This window comes from Columba livia, chromosome 4, assembly GCF_036013475.1.
Source record: "Columba livia isolate bColLiv1 breed racing homer chromosome 4, bColLiv1.pat.W.v2, whole genome shotgun sequence".
Lineage (NCBI taxonomy): Eukaryota > Metazoa > Chordata > Aves > Columbiformes > Columbidae > Columba > Columba livia.
The window spans coordinates 64,660,145-64,677,998 of record NC_088605.1 but is presented as its reverse complement, the minus strand read 5'-3'; the positions used below and the strand labels follow the sequence as shown (position 1 = coordinate 64,677,998).

At 39.1% G+C, this 17,854-nt stretch overlaps 1 long non-coding RNA gene across 2 annotated transcripts in view; it reads right to left on the bottom strand.

Moving 5' to 3' along the window:
• LOC110361277 (uncharacterized) overlaps positions 1 to 17,854 on the bottom strand; it is a 144,484-nt gene that overhangs the window by 41,497 nt on the left and 85,133 nt on the right. Inside the window, exons 7-10 of one of the 2 annotated variants that reach the window (XR_010472417.1) lie at positions 16,321 to 16,385; positions 14,865 to 14,917; positions 12,624 to 12,815; positions 11,149 to 11,382 (exon numbers count right to left, since the gene is read on the bottom strand). This is a non-coding gene — a long non-coding RNA (uncharacterized LOC110361277). Of the gene's footprint in view, positions 1 to 11,148; positions 11,383 to 12,623; positions 12,816 to 14,864; positions 14,922 to 16,320; positions 16,386 to 17,854 lie in introns of both variants that reach the window. The other variant, XR_002417764.2, reaches the window with a different exon arrangement.

Genomic DNA, 17,854 nt, shown 5'->3' with positions numbered 1-17,854 from the left:
GTTCAGGTGAATGTCATTCAAAACCTTTATCACCCTGTTCTTACAGAAAAACTGTTATCACTATCACAGTTGTACAGATCTCTGCCATTGCTATCCCTTCAACTTATTGCAGGCATATTAACCTATGATGCTAATAAAATAAAAAATATTAATAGCTAATACTGAGATTTGGTGATTTAAGTATGTTCATTATTATTATTATTATTATTATTATTATTATTATTATTATTAGTGCTTTGAATCAACTCTGTTCCTTAAAAGTAGCGGCTCACATTCTGGTAATCGTGAAAAATTTTGAAGAGATGCTTGGATTATATAGCTAATGGTCAGGGAAGCTCCTCCCTTTCATTTCATTTTGCCCCTCATTTCCCTTTTGCTTTGCTGCGCACTTTAATACTCTTTGAGATAGAGTATTTAATTTCAAGGTCTAAATTACCTAGAGAAGTTTTGGGGTTTTGTTTTTGTTTGTTTGTTTGTTTTTTGTTTTGTTTTCTGGTGTGCAGCTATGTGACATCTTTATTCACCTTATCTTAAGGTCTCTTTATGCACATCGTGTTTGTGTAAGATACATCAGAAATTGCTGTTGTCAAAAACCACTTCCTCTCCTCTGGGCTTGCTATTACCACAGGGAGACTTATAAGCTGAAACCTTGTCCCCAGCTATTATATAAGTCTTCTTTCTGTAGTTCATCATCGTTATTCTGTAAGCATTGCTGAAACACACTGGACTATTTATAACACAAGTCTGAAAGGAAGGTTCTTTTTTTTTTTTGGTTTGGTTCGTTTTGGTTTGTTTTTTTTGTGAGCAATACACAATATTGGCTTTTAAAAGCTAAGCAAGGGATTACCTCCTGTGACTGGGAGTGATAATTGTGCCATTAACAGTCGTTTTTCCTATGCTTATCCAGTGCCTAAAGGTCTCCAAACTTCAAGCTCCAGTTCATTTGTACTCTTCTGTTTTCCTGCCTGAAGGCAGAAAGAAGGCAGGTCAGGATGCAGATGAGATTAAGTGTTTAAAGCTCCACTTGGTCTTATTTATGTGAAGAAAGCATGGTTCCCTGTGCCACTTCTTCTGAAAGAAGTAGGCAGGCAAAACATTTAAAGGACCCTTTCACAAGGGATATGTCTCCAGGTGTGCTGTTGGCAAAACAATTGGAAAATGCATCATGTCTACTCACCCACACTTGTTTTTCTGTTGATATTTTGTAGTGCCTCAAATCCCTATTGCTTTTGAAGATTTCTTATTTCAAGTACAGCCAACAGTTGGAGACTGCTTGTCTGGTTCTACCACCACTGAGCAATTTTTCAGTCCTCAAAGGTACTTAAGATTACTGTCTATATATATAAATATGGGTGTGTGTATATATACGGAGAGAAAGATAAAAATATTGTTGCATGAAAATAGATATAAGCAAACAACTGAGCCATTGTTATCATTAGTTATTTTAAAGTTATGCCTTCACACTGTTTTCTGTCAGAGTCAATTTTTTTCTACTTCAATGTTACTTATTCCTCCCTCGGTTTACACTACTGTAGATTTATGTACCATTCGCCTTCATGTACTGCCAGTCACTGGGGTTTGTTCAGCTCTGCACACATCAGAGATGGCTTTCCTGACAGCTTCTTGAGATCTTAAGAAAACTGTTCTGTGCAAGTCTAGTTATATTCTTGCAAGGTCACAACAAAAAGCCCAATTTGTTCATTTATAGGAAAGGAATACTTTCTTCTTAGTTTTTCCTCACAGGCTGGAGTACCTTACCATTCTGTCTGCTGCAGATAGATATGGAAACCTAACGGGTTCATCAGCTGCATAGCTGCAGCCCACGCCTTTCTTGAACTTCTTACACACTGAAGAATGGCCCTGCACAAGTGGTTAAGCACTGGCTCAAGTTGACAGCTGAATCACACAGCAAGTCAGAAGACTGTGCTGGCAAAAAAGGATGAGGAATTCAAATGTCTGGCTGTGGAAAGAAATGAGCCAGCAGCAGCTGCGAAAGCCAAAATCAATGGGCTGCCTGGGGATCCAGCAACACGGCTGGCATGAGCCAGACCTGCTCCACCATAAATTAATGGGTCCTCTGGGAGCGGTTGTCAGCTACTGTCTGTGAATCACTCCAGGACCTTCCGTTTCCCTCTGCAGACAGTATGCATCTTCTGTGGTTTTTGATCACATGAAGGTTTTGGTATGTGATTCAGAAAAAAAGGAGAGTTAGGCCAACACCACACTGATGTCCAAATACCGTGCACGCCTTGCAAAATACGTATCTGTGCTTCATGCTAGAAAAAAATGACTGCGTTTACATTATTTCAAGCAAAAGCATTGGTATTCTCTTGGGAAGATTAAGGCCTATTCCACTTTCAAATAGCCAGCACAAAGTGATTGTGACAGCACTCTTTTTCTGAATACCATAAGTAACCATATCTGCAAGACAGTTCGGGTAACAAAAAAGCATCTTTTAAATTCATAGTTTACTTCAGAAACTCTTTTGAGGGACCACCATCATAAGTCAGTGCTTCAGTGAACTTTGCTGAGTACTGGCATGAGGCACAAACTGCAAAGACGTGGAAATATTGTTATTGGTCACTAAAGTTTATAGAATGATCAATTAAGTTATTATAGTGTAAAATTCATTATCAGGTACCATGGGGTTTTTCAAAACAAATATAAAAGAGGCGGAAAAAATATAGGTATAGGAGAGCACCAACTGTATGTGCTTATTCTATATTTGTGCAGTCCATTATATAGCTTTTTTTTAGGAGAACCATGCGACACTAGAAATCACTACAGATTAGTACACACATACTTTTTACAGACAGTGCATACTTACTGTTTACTGCACAATAATTTGATTGGTAATTTCTGGAGAGTTAATAAGAAATGGATTGTACTGGGCTTGTGAGATCTTACACGCCTTTAAAAATGTTTCAAAATGCTGCTACTCCTAGAGACAGGGAGAGATTATTTGCTTTGTTTATTTTTTTAGTAACTGTCTATTCATCCATGACTTTATCAGACTGTTGCTGTAATGTCTAGCCATTTTCTAGCAAAATTATGTGTGACCTGCATTTTTTTCCAACCCCCGAACATTTTTTAGTTTTTCATAGTCTTACAAGCAGAAGAGCATTTAGTCTAAGGAAGCTTGAAAGGACTATCATGGGAAAGCTAGGGTGAATAATCGGGTTCTTGCACTGAGTGCTTAGTGTGGCACACGTACCGGTCATTCTTATTTTGTCTGGCAACAAGTTCCATAGTCTTAGTCCAGCTCCTGTGAACATTTTGTTTCCTGTGGTTACGAGACTTTTCCTATGTTGTTGACAGCTTCATTTTTCCAAAGAAGCAAAGCTGTAGCTTGAGGTCACCTTGGTTCATCTGCTATTTCACAAGAAAGGAGGAATGGGAAGATCTAGTGTGCTACAGAAAGTACTGCTGTATGTTAGAACATACTTAGAGACATAATACGTGACATAATATATGTAAAAACATATCTACCCATTTCCAAGGAGAAAAATTATCATGCATTGACTTATAGCTATGAAATGAATACACATCAAATTATGTGATTAATATATCAGGGTGAATTCATCCAAGTTTCCAGCTAAGTCTCTTAGCCACCACTGTGACTGCAGAAATAAAAATTATTGTTGCCACTGTTGTTATTATCGTTACTAACAGGGAAGGAGAGTTTCCCACAAGCTGATGTTCCTTCTGTTCATTCCCCTTGCTCATGAGCCTTTCTAACTTGACTGAAATATACATATGAAGCAAGACAAAGATAGAAGGCACAGGAAAACATTCAGAACTGGTTAGTCTGGGACAAATTCTTAAACCCAGGATATATTACTGAGAATTTTACCTGCAGCTGGCTAGGATTTCACCTCACCAATTTACCTAGCCATCTACAAGTCCTGCTGCAACACAGCTCATGCCAACTTCAAACTCAACCTCTATAATTCAACAGTGCATTTCAAAGCACCATCATCTGCCGAGCCAAGTATTCAGAGTTAAGGGCAGGGTTGAGCCCACTCCCACAATTCCCTGACTTCTCTTCCCCACTATGCACCAGTGCAGGCTGGAGATTGAGGTTGTATGTGGAAAGGGACATACATACCCCAGGGCATTTTAAGAGTTGGTCAAGGAGGCTCAGCTGAGCTCCCCAACTTCAAACCAAGCAGACAAAACAAAGGTAGGTGAGATGAAGCTGTGTACCAGGCTGCACAGTGCCCTTGCAGCTATCATTTCAATCAAAACAAACACAAAATGAGTAACTGCCTTGACTATTTAAACCATTAACCTTTTTTTAACATTGCTGTTTATAATTAGATTTCACAGAAAACCAGACTGTTGGGTTTCTCTGAGCCTGACATTTTTATCATGTGAAATATGTTGGATCAGGCAATCATAAGGCCATAAGGTCAGGTAACATGACTGAATTGCTGTTAGTAATTAAATGTGCGATAAATAACAGTATCTGCTGTAGCAAGAAAAGATCATGTAGGTAGCTTCATGTTCTGTTTTATAAATCATATTAAAAAAAGCGTATGGGTTGTTTTATATTAAACATGGTGGTTACATGTGCCAAAGATTTATTAGTGCAGTCTGTCTTATAGTGAGTGGCTGCAGTCCAGATTCATGTGGTAGAATAATAAAATTTTTTAAATGGCTGTAGAATTTGATGGACCAAAATGGAGTTAGTTACCGGATTGGCTGCCAGTGATGTCATAGCCATGGCTGCAACTCCATACGTGTTTATGAGAGGTTTATTTGCCTTAATTTCCACCTATACCATAATAACAATCAGACGCTCTGAAGCAGCCTGTTTTTAAGAAATTGCTGAACTGCCCTGGTGACTGGTATCTCTCAGCCCCATCTACTTCACCCTGACCATGGGGCCTACAACTGCCCCCCTGATTTTCCCTGTCTCTCGGCACTCATCCACAATTGCCTTGCCACTTTGCCAGAAAATAAAGGCTGTATTTAGGGTTAGGGTTTAGGCAGGCTGTGGAAGATCTTTCTGTTCCTAGTACTTAGCATGAGATTCTGCAAATGCTTAAACACATATATAATTTCCCTTTTGCATGTAGCCCCACTCACTTCAATGTGACTATTATGAGAACAAAGTTACAACCCTAAGTTTTCAGGAGACTTAACACATGTATTACCAGAGGCCAAGAATGCTGACAGCTCTTAAAGAAAATAAAATGAAACAGAGAGATGCATGATGTGGACTGTGTTCAAAATTTTCCCTAATTGCTTTAATCAAATCCCCACTAGGCATTAAAAATGTCTATGCTAGCAGAGTTCCACTGGTCATTATTGCCTGGCAGTGGTTGACATCTTGGATTTTCTTTTCCTTGTTTTTGTTATGCATGGGTGTATTACATATAGGAGTTACTGGGATGTCTGGTAGTTTCCCAGAGGAGTTGCCTTAACTTAATGACAGGAGCTTTTTAAATACGCTATCTGACATTTCAAAATGGCTGCAAATTTAAATTTTGATCTACCTTTTCAGAGTATTTGTATCATGCAACCTGTTGCATGAATTTCAAATGGTGCCTCACATTTCTATCTGCCTATTGTGCAGTCTCCATAGAATACATCTATGTGAGGGATTTCCTTACAAATTCTAAATTAGAGAGTCTGGTGCACAGTAAGCTATCCTGAAGGACATACCAAGTTTCTAGTGCTAAAATCCCTAGCTGCCAAAAATCCAACACTAGTCTTTTGATTGTCACAAAAATAAATAAATAAATAAATTGATGAGAACAAAAGTGGTTCACATTGTTTTGCTTTTTAAAACTCCTTTATTTTTAGCTGTATTACTGCCTTCTAAATAGCATTACTCATTTTAAAGAATGCTTTAGGCATTCCTTTCAATAATCTATTTCTTAAAAACTTCTTAAGGGATTTTGGTGTGGTTGTTTTTCTAATAGAAACTGTTTCTAACCACAGTGTCTGCAAAACAATTTGATTCCTGTGTCCAAATACTAAACAGCTCTTGTGTCAATACCACATCTCAGGATTCCCTGAGGAGCAGACACTTTGTCTAAATTGAATTCTAAATACTACTGTGATGCAGGAAGTAATAGTCTAGTAGTAGTTTACTCTTAATGCCATAGTTTTGTTTATTAGTTTTGGCTGTTTGATAAATAGAGAGAGGTTTTAATTTAACATAATAGTTCTTTGCACAGATAGAGAGCCATTACTGGTGCAGCCAAGTAATATCCCCTCCCATGGGGCACACTGTCAAAAAGGGAAACAATACCAATTTAATTATTTCGCTTTCTGAACACACTGTAGCTAAGGGCCTTGGGTATTGACTTCATGTTTTTCTTCAATAAATGTAGCATGTATTATAGTACCAAGTTTAATGAACCTTTACTTTTTTTTTTTTTTAACTGAGAATTGAAGGATTCTTTATTAAACAGACATGTAAAGAACTATATTAGCTTTCTTCTACGCAGTTATGATTTTTCTACCAGCTTTGTAATTTCATTGTAAATTTGGAGCCATACTGTGGGCAAAACTCCAGGGATTTCACATACAGGGGTGAATAATGCTCAAAATGTCTTTAGTTGTATATTACTAATCACAAAGGATTTGTTTATTAAAAATGTTCTTTTAAGCAGTAAGATGTTTTCAGGAGTTACCTGAAAAAAAAACAAAAAACAAAAAACTGGCTATAAAAATTACACTCTCCAAAATATATTTGACAGGTGTAATTATCATGTATGAGCTCCTATTAGAAGGTTAGTAATAGCAGCAGAAAATTACTCTTGGATTATTGCTTCGGGTGCAAAAGGGAATGTTATTCAAAACATAATAGAAACAAATTCATTGCTCATCAAGTGCTGAAGTGTTTGTGACTGGAGAAGGCCAAGTGTTGGATGCTGACCCCACAATCATTTAAAAGCCTCAGTGAAGCCATGTGGTGGCTGTGCAGAACGTGTTTTCTGACAGTACTAAAGGAGCACTCTACAGACCTGGTATGCCAAATATCTTGAAGATTAATCTGTGTTTACATTCACAGGGATTTCACATTACATTGATAAGAGGACAAATGACAGCCTGTGATAATACGGTAATCTCTGTGATATAAGTGCTTAGAGTTTGGAAACATTTGTGTTTCAAGTGGTAGCTATATCTACAGCTATGGCTGCCAAAGAAGTCTCTTTAGCTGTTCTGTTTTCAGTTGCTCATGAGTTTTTCAAAATGGATATTTTAGCCTGCTATGTTCCATACCAGTTGTTTCACTTAGACTCAAATGTTCAGCATAGATCAGTGAAATTTTTGAGAAACATCTTGTCCAGTTGTCCTTCCTCTCTGCCCTAACTACATTTGAAGAGATGCAGCACTATTATGCTGTAAAGAAATATTTAATTTATAGGCCAAGGTGAGTAATGGACTCTTAAGCTCCTGCACAAGCAAAAACTTTCTACTATGAAATACAGCAAAAGGTGCCACTTTCATCTCAGAACAGTGTATCAGACTGGGAGTAGGAGATAACCTTGAACTGTAATCCAGCCCTTTCTACTAGTTATACTATCAGTACTATGGAATAAGCTCTCGTAAAAAGATCTGGCAAGGATTTTTATTATTACTGCTATTATTATTTGTCTACAGTTCTGCAAGACCAGAAAATTATTAACTTTCCAGTTAGAAACACAGGGGAGAGGGTGTAGGATAGGGCACTCAGCTTGAGGAAAAGGAACAAACATTTGCACAAAAGGTAGCCTACAAGTGGAAATTTCATTTGGTCAAATAAAACAATTTTCTCTCACACAGCAGTTTTAAAGGAAGCAACTTCAATCAACTCAACTTACTCCAAGCTTTGCTAGAAATAGATAAATAGCAGCCACACAATTTTATTAAAGAAGCATGTAAAAGGTTGCACAGGAGAACAGGTCTGTAAGCTGAATCTATGTTTCTAAGATAGCCAGTGACTGCTATGCTTTTTTTCAGTATGTGTTCTGATGAGTTTGATGTACCATCTATATAGATCATTATGCCTCTCCAGTACTGGAATGGAAACCTCAATTTCCAGTTCCCAACAGTTACTTGCTGCACAAAAGCGTCCGCATTTTTGGACCACAACCTCTCCTCCACACTGGTTTGTAACAAAATCATCATATTTACTGTGGAGACCAAAACCAAAAAATCTACAAAACAGAAGGGAATCTGGCTTATTTTCACATTTTTTGTTGTTGTTTGTTTGCTTATTAAGGAAACATTGTTAATTATCGTTTGCTTATTCCTAAAAGCTAGGAACTTCAGCTCTAAAAGTTTTCATCAAAAGAAATGTTACACTTGGAAAATCCAAACCTCAAAGTTTAAAAATGCTACAATTAACCGCCCACTGTATCCACTGGTAGAGAGTCTGAAAAATTAGAATCCACCTCAGCAAATTTTAGATGATGAAAAATTAAGCATAAAGTCATCTGTGCTTATAATTTGATTCAGTGGACAGAGAACATGAAAGATGAAGGCGGGGTAGATGAATTGCTCTCCCGTGGAGGACCTTTCTCTTACTGATTTAGTTTGGATTACTAACTTTGAAACTAAAACTTAAAGTAAATGAAATAATTCCTACTTCCACAGTTTTGCAGGAATCCCTAATTAAGCTGTGAGGGAGGGCAAGGGAAGGAAAGGCAGTTGGAACAGAGAAACATGTATGGCAGAATGTTTTGGAAAAGCTGAGTTTTGTGTAATAAGAGGAAATTCTATCTGTTCCACATAATCCTTTTCATTCTTGGGTAAGGTTTGCTTTGATGGAGTTTGGTGCCTGAGAGCAGCTCTGTTGGGGACACTGACGAATGTCTGTGTTGCCCCCTCTGAAGTGCTGCAGGGAAGGCATCCCACATAGGAGCTCTGCTCTGCTGGCTCCCCCATACAATCTCTACAGCTGTGTACGTGCACATGTGTTGCCTGCCCAACAGGCTACCAATGGGATGCACACACAAGTGCTGAGAGATTTGGCAGATGTTATTGCAAAGCCACTTTCCATCGTCTTTGAAAGGTCTTGGAGAGAGGTGCCTGAGGACTGGAGAAAAGCCAATGTCACTCCAGTCTTCAAAAAGGACAAGAAGGATGATCCAGCTAACTACAGGCTAGTCAGCCTCACCTCCACCCCTGGAAAGGTGATGAACAGCTCATTCTGAACATCATCTCCAAGCATATGGAGGAAAGGAAGGTTATCAGGAGTAGTCAGAATAGGCTCACCAAAGGGAAATCGTTTGACCAAACTGATAGCCTTCTGTGATGGCATGACTAGCTGGGTAGATGAGGGAAGAGCAGTGAACATTGTCTACCTTGACTTCAGTAGGCTTTTGACACCATCTCTCATAACCTCCTCATAGGCAAGCTCAAGAAGTGTGGACTGGATGAATGCACAGTGAGATGGATCATGAACTGGCAGGATGGTAGAGCTCAGAGTGTTGTGATCAACAATGCAAAGTCTGGTTGGAGGCCTGTAGTTACCGCGGTTCCCCAGGGGTCAGTATTAGGTGCAGACCTGTTCAACCTGTTAATCAATGGCCTGGGTGAAGAGATTGAGTTCACCCTCAGCAAGTTTGCTGATCATACCAAAGTGGGAGGAAGGGCTGACACATGAGAAGGCTGTGCTGCCATTCAGTGAGACATGGACAGGTTGGAGAACTGGGCAGGGAAGAACCTAATGAAGTTCAACAAGGGCAGGTGTAGGGTCCTGCACCTGGGGAGGAATAACCCCAGGTGCCAGTACAGGTTATGGGCGGACCTGCTGGAAAGCAGCACTGCAGAGAAGGGCTTGGGAGTTCTGGTTGACAACAGGTCGACCATGAGTCAACAATGTGTCCTTGTGGCTGAGAAGGCAAATGGAACCTGGGGTGCATTAGGAAGAGCGTGACCAGCAGGTGGAGGGAGGTTCTCCTCCCCCTCTATTCTGCCCTGGTGAGGCTGTATCTGGAGTTCTGTGTCCAGTTCTGGGCTCCCCAGTTTAAGAAGGACAGGGAATTACTGGAGGGAGTCCAGTGGTGGGCTACAAAGATAATTAGGGCTCTAGAGCACCTTTCTTATGAGGAGAGACTGAGAGAGCTGGGTCTGTTCAGCCTGGAGAAGAGAAGGCTAAGAGGGAACCTTATCAGCGTTTATAAATATCTCACGGGTGGGGGTCAAGAGGGTGGGACCAGACTCATTTCAGTGATGCCCAATGATAGGATGAGGGGCAATGGGCACAGACTGAAGCACAAGAGCTTCCATCTGAATATGAGGAGAATCTTCTTTACTTTGAGGGTTCCAGAGCCCTGGAACAGGCTGCCCAGAGAGGTTGTGGAATCTCCTTCTCTGGAGACATTCAAGATCCACCTGGACGCATCCCTGTGCCATCTATTCCAGGTGTACCTGCTTTAACAGCTGTGTTGGACTAGATGATCTCCAGACGTCCCTTCCAACCCTAAGCATTCTGTGATGCCCTGAATTAGCTGTTTCCCTGATTTGTTATGGTTACCCTTGCTTTTGCACATGAACAAGCTCCTACTAAGAAAGCTGTTGCCTTTCATGAAGATGATAACAGAACTCACTACCACCATCTCAATTGGATGTTACAGATGTCAGGTGAGGAACAAGAACTCAGGAATGTCACCTTCTAAAGAGAGACACCATGAGCTCCACTCTGTGGATCTCACAGAGGAATAGGTCACCACACGTCACCAGAAAAAATAGTTTGAAACATCAATTCAGATATACACCACAGTTTGTTGTGTATTTTACAAAATCTGCTCAAGTTACATTCAAGCTGTTCTAAACCCTTTTACAGTATTCAGATACTTCTAGTATGATTTTGGAAAGAACTCCATAAAGGAACGGATAAATGACAGATATGATCACCTATGTGCACCAATCAGTCTGGTGACTGGGTGGGTCTGTTGTGCTCTTTGCCAAAATCTGCAACAAACCCAAGATAACTGCTTTCAAAACATTATCGCAAAGGAGAAGGAAACACTAGCCTCATTGTTTTTAAGTAAAATGGGCATTTTAGAATCTATCATGAAAAACTGTCCCAAACAGTTTTAAAATGTCATCACTTTGCTCAGTTAAAATGCAACTAAGGGGATAATAGTAGTCTACTAATCCTTTCCCCCTATAACCAATTATCCTTCATTTGAAATTACTTACCTGTGTAAATGACCTATTCTTCACACAGATGACCAAGAGGGTGACCTGCTGCAATAGTGTAATCAGTTTCCTCCCCAATTAATTCAACTCCTTTGAAGTCCAGATAATGAAGAGAGCACCAGTTGTCGCTGTGTTGCTGAAAAGGTCACCAGGATAAGACTTGGCTCCCAGAGTACCTTCTTGTTTCAGGAGGCCTTTCCCTTGCAGTCGGTTTCTCATCTTACTGATTACCTGCTACATGAGAAATTTCAGTCTGGATTCAGGCCTGGACCCAGCCCAGAGGCTTCTGTCAACAGCGCTTTTTATAATTTACTTATTGTAATTCAGAATCCCATTAAACCAGGTCTTTATCTGGCTCGCTGCATTGGAAGCATTTGGTGCTGTTGGTCAGTGAATGCTGGACCACCTTCAACACCTTATGAAACTTTCAGATTGAAAGTTAACACAAAGCAGGCCTTGCTTCTCGAAGATGTAAGTGTGTGCTTAAGTCCTAATGTAATCAATGGGACTTAATACCTGCTAAAAGTTAAACGCGTGCTTATGTATTTTTATATATAGGGTAGAATTCCTCTATGCCTATGGAAATGGAAGTGCTCAAATGTTTTGGAGCCTTGGAGCTTTAGTTCAGAAAAAAAAAGGCTTTTATGTTGTTTTTTTTTTTTTTTTTAATATTTTTCATACCCTTTTTGAGAAAAAAGAAAAAAAAAAAGGTATTTTTAATGAAAGAATTTGCATTGCTCTGTGTCAGGCTGAGAAGTCTTTCAAGGCTTAGTAAATTTTTTAAAATAGAACTGTAAAAAATGCGAGTCAAATTGGATTTTTTTTTCCTAGGCTTGGTTTTAAGGACCAAAACCAAACCACTTTGGGGCATTTCCTAAAGATGTTGTTTATCTATGTTATACTGACACGAAGTCTCTACATTTATCCAGAATCTACTTGCACTTTTTACTAGTCCATAATGTGGGAGTTATTTCGTAACTTATCCTAATAAATGCAGTTCAAAGATGAGATCAGGCTCTCGACTAGTGAATGAATGATTGTTGCTCTTCTGCTGCCTATTCTGTCTCAACACACACAGTTTAAATATTATCAAAGGAAAACACTTGTAACCTTTTTTCGGAAAAGAAATGGTTTGGGAATTATGAGCAACAATTTGGGATATAAATGCTAGAAAGCAACTGATAAAAACTAGAAACTAATCTCATCATTGTTAGTTCTAGCAACAGTATGTATATCTTCACATAATCCAAGTGCAAGGTCCTGCACCTGGGTCAGCACAACCCCCAGCATCAGTACAGACTGGGGGATGAAGGGATTGAGAGCAGCCCTGCAGAAAAGGACTGGGGGATACTGATGGATGGACATGAGCTGGCAATGTGCACTTACAGCCCAAAAAGCCAATGGTAGGTATCTTGTGTGGCCAGCAGGTTGAGGGAGGTGATTCTGCCCCTCTGCTCCACTTTGGTGAGACCCACCTGGAACCCTGTGTCCAGCTCTGAAGCCCTCAGTACAGGAAAGACATGGATCTGTTGGAGCAGGGCCAGAGGAGGCCACAGAATAGATCAGAGGACTGGAACAGCTCTGCTGAGTGAGTTGGGGTTGTTCAGTCTGGAGAAGAGAAGGCTCCAGCGAGACCTTATGGTGGCTTTTCGATACTTAAAGTAGGCCTAGAAAAAAAGATGGCTTTTTAGTAGGGCCTTCGAGACAGGGCAAGTAAAATGCAATGAAGGGGATAATGGTAGTCTAGTAATTCTTTCTCCCTATAACCAATTAACCTTCATTTGAAATTACTTACGGGCTTTGCTTACAGTGAAATGTTGAGAAGAATAATGTATAAATCTAACAGTTTCAACCTAAAAGAGGGTACACTCAGGCTAGATATGAGGAAAAAAAATTACAATAGGAGTGGTGAAACACTGGCACAGGTTGCTCAGAAAAGTGGTAGATGCCCCATCCCTGGAAACATTCAAGGCCAGGGTGGACGGGGCTCTGAGAAACCTGACCTAGCTGAAGATGTCCCTGCTAATGGCAGGGGGATTGGACTAGATGACCCTTAAAGATCCCTCCCAACCCAAACTATTCTATGATTCTATGATAACTTTCACACTCCTCATATAAAAGGGAAAATTAAAGCATGTAATTAATGCTATTTAAAACTTGTCTTCCAGATGTGTCCTCTTTTTGTAGAAGAAGAAAACTAACACACATCTTCTGCTGGTTCAGAATTAATCTATAGAAAAAGAGAGTTGTCTTTCCTTTAGACAACATATACTAATAGGAAAAAAAAAAAAAAACACACAAACCCAGAGCAGTGGTGAGAAACAAAACTGCAATATTACATTGCAGTAAAAAAAAACAAACCGAACTGACAAAACAAAGAGATTAGAGGTAGAGCTTTATAAAAATATAAGAGCCAAAAAACAGTTTCCCGTATCGCCTAAAGGAAATATCAATATGTTGGCTAGTCTACTTTCCATTATCACTTCATGGCTTAGGAGTCGTTGTTTTCTACCTATAACCTCTCTCCATCCCCCTTTTAAGTCTATGGGTCCAAAATCTGTTAATGCATTTATCATACACTTTAGGGACATATTCAAAGAGTAACAACTTCTATGAGGGCTTTAAATTATCCTAAAGAATGCAAGCACAATTCAAGGTGTTTCTGGCCCAAATCATTAATGAGGTTACACACCATTAATGGTGGAATTCACTTGCACAATTTACTCCAAAGAAACATGGAATATACATAAAAATGGATGTCCCGCAGTTTTGGTTTCCAGATAAATGTCTATAAGGCTGCAGTAGGGTCACCATTTCTATAGTTTTAACAAAGATAGCACACATCTGAAAGAGGAGTTAAAGTAACTTACACCAAAAAAACAACTGAACATGTCCCTTGCTGTGTGGTTACTTTCAGATACATAACACAGGCACGCTCACGTTTAGACACAGACAAAACTCAGTGACACCATAAGAACTAAGCTGTATGCAGATATAACAATTTCTTTAGCCTTCTGATTCCTCTCCCAACTCCTTACAGCTAGTGCTTGTTAACTTACGTATTGTTAATTATGCAATGTCACAGTTAGAAGATATAACTCAAAAAACTTCTCAATCATCCTCTATCTACAGCAATACATCTACAAAAACATTCATAATTTTCAGAAAGACAACAGGTAGATATTAGAAGGTAAAACTGAAAATCTGCTCATGTTGAGTACACTGCCAGCACTTACTAAATAAACCAAATACATACAAAGAATGAATAGCACCAAATGAAGTACAACTTTTGGAAGCTATGAGGTAGTACTATTACAGCAACCAAATATCATCTACATAAAATCAATAGAACTGATTTGATGGTGTTTGCTGCATATAAAATTAGTCACAAAAACTAAGCAATAACTTAAACATACAGAAACAAAGGCTTCCTGTGCAATTGCTCATCTACACTGCTTGTGTGACCACATCCTTTCAGAACACCTTGCACCACAGTTAGGATTATGCTGCAGAAACAGGAATTTTCAGGGAAAGATGCCAATGCTGCCGTGCCAGAGCGATGGTTACAGTCTGCAAGTATTTAAGTATTTCAGGACAGGCAATAAACAGCCTTCAAGGCATCCTTCCATGTCTTACATGCACAGTACTCCGGACTGTTGACGTGATATTTCCCATGCTTCAGCAAGAGGAGGAGCACAGAGCAGTTTGTCACTTACCATAATTTTCAGCTGCATCATGCATGCAGAGCTTCGGCAAACTACATCAGAGGCTATCTCCAGAATTATCACAAACAGCAGAGACAGTGACAGAGGGTGTAGAGGGGCGAAAAAAAATAAAAAAAAAAATAGCAAAATTACACATTCAGATAGCATTACTTTGAAAGTTCTTCAGATACTTGCAACACCAAATCACTGAACTGTAGAATGTAAATTTATGCTCAAATTAGTCTCATGAGTGAATTTCATAGTAAACAGTCCACCTATGAACAAATAACAGATGATATGCCTGTATGACTGTCTTTCATCTGGCAGTCAACTTTCACACTAAGGGATCAAAAGTTTACTGTTTATGGTAAAATACTAATTTTAAAAGCAAGCACTGTTTTGCCTCTGGTAAAATTGAACTGTGAACTGTGCCACACTTGCCTTTGCTTTTCATTAAGTAAAGTGCCAATTAGCCCTTTGCTTTCCTTTTTTTTTCGGTGATGATCCAGACCTTACTGAAGTACATTCCACTATTAAAGCTCTAAATAGATTTGCCTGCATAAAGACTGAGTAGGGGTCTGGCAGATTTGGACTAATAGCTGTAACATGATAATGTTAGAAAGTTGTCAGGCTGTCAAAATGTAAAGTACTCCAAACAAGGAAATGTGAGTGTTTAGGTATTTGTTTCCATGGATATTAGGAAGAGTTACACAGCCTAAATTCTCTTGTTTTCTCTCTGAAGTGTTCACCTCACTGCACATCAGAAACTAGAGATGACTCAAGGAGAGATTTTGAACCCCAAATCAAACCAACAATTTCACTGATCACAATAAACACATTCATGCACAAAAGTGCTCATCAATGAGAATGTCTGGTTCAATGTGATCCTGAAAAAACCTTGGTTAGGGAAATGCAAAAGCATTTCTGTTCTCATTTTACAGTGAAAGAGAAGACTGAAACAGAAATGATGATGACTTTTCCCAAAACAAAAAGGAACACAAAGCCAAAGTGCTATTGTATGTTAACAGTTTTAGACTGTTATCTCAGATGACTGGCATCTTTCACTTGTACAAATCAGAAAATAAATAAAGGTAAATGACAAAACAATCCAGAGTCCTTGGGCTAAATTTTCCAAATTTGGCCCCAAGTGGGTTATCATCTCAGGAAAAATAATGAAGAGTGTGGAGAAAAAAAAAAAATCTATTATTGCGACAAAATTTGCTCAAGAAAATAAATTTGCGGAGTGTTAAGACACTCCGGTGATATGACTGCAGTAATGATGAAAACAATATGTGGAGAGACCACTGTCATACCAACATGAGGAATGTAATCAGAATGGTATCTTCCTAGCCTTTTGGATGCCAGCTCAGAGCTCAGAAGACAGATGCTTCAGTTGTTAAAACACTTAACATCTCATAATATACACGAAGCCAAAGGCATATTTTGCTAGGAAGAGTTTGTCACTTACTTCAGTAGTAAGTTTGGGCCCCAACTGAAAGTGCAGCTGAATTAATGGGTAGATGTGACCCCACCCTGAAGAAGCAAATGAAAAAGTTTTCATTATTTCAGTGGGACTTGGACCAGGACTTTCAATCACAGAACTGGGAGAACAGCCAGAAAACATCTACACAAACTGCAATTCATATATCACATTAATTTTAACTGTATGCGTTCTTTCTTATAGCCGCTGCTGCACACACTCACACATGCGAAGCACTAACATTGTTCCAGGGAGGGTAAGTATACAATGCATATGGTCCATGTGTGTTGAGCACAACTGCTTCTTCAGCAGCTTCATTCTTTCTTTATGTTTTCAAGTACGAATGACAAGAAAGTTACACATATGCCCAGTCTACTTTTTGTATATGTATATGGCTACTTGCCTTTCATCTGCTCTTACATTTTACGCTGACAGATGAACAGTACAGATGCTCATAAATAGTGACACTGTTTAAACCTAGTAAAGGCACAAGGGTAGCCCTGAAAATCTAAGTTAGGGCCAAAAGTATATTTTTCCCTTAGTATGTAACTCATATAACAACAGTAAGTCACAACAAAGATACCGAGGAGCAAAACAACCATAGAAAAAAAAGATTTTATAGGTAAGGATAGTTTTTAATATTTATGTCTTCTTGACACTTCACTGTAAGACCTTGTTTTGAATTACTTACAACCTTGCAAAGCTACAAGCACTCAACTGCAAAATTCCCATGCTGACTACCTGACGCAAGCTCTGGGTTATTTGAATAAGTAGTTTTGTCACAGTGAATTACTTACACTAATTTCCTTTTTTCAAAATGATGACAACTTTGTTATTTTTATCACTAATCTCACTTTCATATGTGTCTCCATCTAGACATCTCAGGACATTTAAAAGTAATGCTGGTCTCCATTTGCAGATGAAAAACCTGAGGTACACTAACATTTCTCTGAAGTAGTTCAATACCAGAACCAACAGTAGACTTGATAACTCTGTAAAAAGATTACTGGAGCCAGAATTCCCTCATACAAAAGAATATATGCTTCTTCTTGGCACTTAATATTTCTACCTATTATCCCTCTAAACCACGTATTCAACTTTTCTCACTCTTACAGGAATGTCTGGTTTCACTTAGACATATTTACATCTTTTGACCTACCCCAGAATCCCTATCCCACTAAAAATTGCTAGGACTGTGGCATATTTTTTGACATCCCTATATTTGCCTTCTCTATTTTCACATACTGGACCATGCCTGTGGCCATACGTCCCCTCAGGCAGGAATGGTGTTTTGAGCCAGTGACCAGGCACAGCCCAGCACACCGTGAGCTGAAGCTGCTGGTAGGTGTCCTGAGTGCAGGGGTAGTTCCAAAAACAAACATCACTGAGTAGTTTATATGCACGTCTTGGGTATCCTCAAATCTAGACACAGTCATATCTAAACTGCAACAAAAATCCTAGAATTTATTTTTAACTTCTGATCAGACCTTCACCTGCTGCTAATTGCTTCAGTTCAGTAGAA